The sequence below is a fragment of the Fukomys damarensis genome, unplaced genomic scaffold, assembly GCF_012274545.1.
Source record: "Fukomys damarensis isolate Sample0158 unplaced genomic scaffold, DMR_v1.0_HiC HiC_scaffold_39, whole genome shotgun sequence".
NCBI lineage: Eukaryota > Metazoa > Chordata > Mammalia > Rodentia > Bathyergidae > Fukomys > Fukomys damarensis.
In genome coordinates, this window is record NW_022900951.1 from 125637380 (window position 1) to 125640195 (window position 2816).

A 2816-nucleotide genomic window follows, 5' to 3' on the forward strand; every position below is an offset into this window, starting at 1 on the left:
AAAAAAAAAAAAAAAAATATCCGCCCCAGCATCTACCTGCTGCCAATACCATCTCCCACCTGGGTGATGTCAGCAGTCCCCAGAATAGTCTTCCAGCTCCCACAGTTGCCATCTGGCCCCATAAAGCCCCTGACTGGTTCATAGGGAGATAGAATAGGGTCACAGCCCTGGGGCCCTGAACTCTCTAACAGCCCAAGTCCACCCCATGGCCCTTGGGCACAGCCTCCTGCTTCCCTGTCTGGGGCCCTTGGGCCTTGTCTCTCACCCACTCCTCTTCATGGCTGACCCCAGCACACGCTCCCCAAGCCCCAGCCTCCACCCCAGGGCTCAGGTACCCGTGCATCTCTGGACCTGAGCCACGAGGGCCCTCTCCTCCTTCCGGCCTGGGCACCAGTGCCATGCCCTCAGCAGGGCCTTCCTCATCACTCCATTGCAACTCTGCCTCCTCTGTCTCCATCGCCCCAGGCTGTCCTCAGCCGCAACTGCCACACAGTATCTTTGACTGCTTGGCTTCTTGCCTAGTATCTGGAAGGGGAGGTGTTTGTGCTTGGTTTATTGGTTGTGGTAATCCTGGGTCCTTGAAGAGTACTTGGCACATAATGTCACTGGGTAAATGCTTCATGGATTAGTTTGCTTGGGCTGCCGTAGCTAAGCCCCACAGACTGCAAGGCAGAAGCAAAAGAAATGTTCTGTCTTGTGGTTTCTGAGGCCAGAGTCTGACATCCGGGCCTCAGAGGCTGATCCCTCCCAGGGCCTCTCTCCTGGGGTCGCAGGTTGTGTCCTCCTAGGAAGTCCTCTGGGTGTGGCTCTGTGTTCTGACCTCCCTTGCTTATCAGGACCCCAGTCTCACTGGATGGGGGGATCTCCCTGAGGACTGCCTTTTACCTTAGTCGCTCCTTTAGAGAAGTCATCTCTGGGTATAGTCCCGCTCCAAGGCACTGGGGTTGGATCTCCACACATGGACTTGAGGAGGGGTCACAGAGCAGCCCTTAACCTGACCCATTGGCATGGTGAAGACACAGGGGCTGGGGCATTTGGGCTCAGGGAAGGGTCCAGTTCTGGGATGGATGGCTGCATCTGGGAGAAAGCAATCATCTCAGCCAAGGGTGAAATGCTCCAGGAGGAAGCAGGGGCTGCAGCTGCTCTCTGTGTTGGGGACAACACCGTGGAGATGGAGAGCCTGGTCTGTGTTGGATGCTAGGGACAGAGTCAGCCCCAAGGGAGAAGACGGACATGTGAGACATAAGCAGCCGCCCAGCAAACAGCATGCAGCTGGATGCCAGCCAAAGCTGGCAGGTATTCAGCTCCCAGGGAAGCAACAGGCACGCGCTATGCCATCAAAGTGACTGTCTCCTCCACCCTCTGAACAACCTTCGGAGGTGGGTGTATTAATCAGTTCTCCAGGCAGATAAGGAAACTGAGGTACAGATGGGCTCAGTCCCCTGCTGAAGATCACAAAGGCGAGAGGCAGGGTAGGCAGCCCACACCCAAGGAACTGATCTTGGTCCTCCACCTCTCTGGCCACACGCAGAGACCTAGACCTCCTCGTTTCTTTTTTTTAATTTCCGGACAGATGATTCTCGGAATGGGATGGTCCACTTGGGTGGGGTAGAGGCACTTTCGTGATCTCATCTACACTGCGTGGGAAGTATGAATGTAACTGGCCCCAGGCCATCGGTGGGAGGAAAGGCATTCAGGGCAGAGAGGCGGCTAGAAGTAGGCTGGTGTCCTGCAGCTAGAAGCTCGGGTGCAGGTGTGAGAGGAGGGCAAGGGCCCTATGCCCTCCCTGCGTGCACACCGGAAGCGAAGCGATCCCTTTCTTCTCGGCAGTTGTGTGCACGTTCTCCATGGTTGTTGAGAGCAGGTGTGGACACGCTGCTGGCCTAGGAGGCTCAGGCTAGTGCACCGAGAGCACAGTCTATTCCTGTGACAGCCAGGCTTTCTGTATGTACTCCTGTGGGCACCAAAGGAGCCCATTATCATTCCCAGGTGGTTTCTTTCTCTGTGGGACCTGTGGTTCAGGGCTCCAGCCACGGCCCTCCGTGCAGAGTTGTCAGGCACGGTTGTGGTGTGGACTAGGAAGAGGAAGCCAGCTGGGGAAGCACTTTGAGAACTGGGGAGTGGAGGAAGAGCAAGGGGGGGCAGGAGGCGGGGAGACCAAAGGGTAGGGCGGAGCTGGGGGTCCCCTGGCTCTGGGGTGCTGAGGCCTCGCAAGACCTCCCCCGCCCCCAGCAGGGCCGGTTGGGTTTCTCAGCCCGGGATGGGGGTGGGGCTAATAGCTGTAGAACTTTCTCAGGGTCGTTCCCATTAAATGCGCTGCAGGGCGCACTGGGGTCTGCTCTGAGCGGAGAAACCCATTTGCGCGAAGCGCCGGCCCCTCTTCGGAGGCTGGACCAGAACCAGAACATGAGCTCCCTCGGAACTGGCTTAGCCCGTTCTTAGTGGTTTTGGTCGGTGTCGCGCTTCCTACAGTGTCGCCTTTGCTCCCAGTGTGTTGTCCCCGGGGCAGGCCGAGCATCCCACCGCACGGCCTGCGGAGGGGCCCCATCCAGCGCTCCCCTTTCTGCGCCTTAGGATTGCCCGAGACCATTTCCTTCTCCGTCTCGCCGCAGCCTGGCGAGCACGCAGGCTTCTCCCCATTTCTCAGATGTTCCCGGGGGAAGCTGCGGTCCCCCGGCAGGGCGGGGAGAGGGGTACGTGAGGAAGCCAAGGTCACCCAGTCATTGGCGGAGCGTGGCCTCGACTCGGCCCTTCCGCAGCGGGCCTGGCGGAGCCCGGGAAGGCGGGCCCCTCTCTCGGAGGCGGCCCCGGGAGCC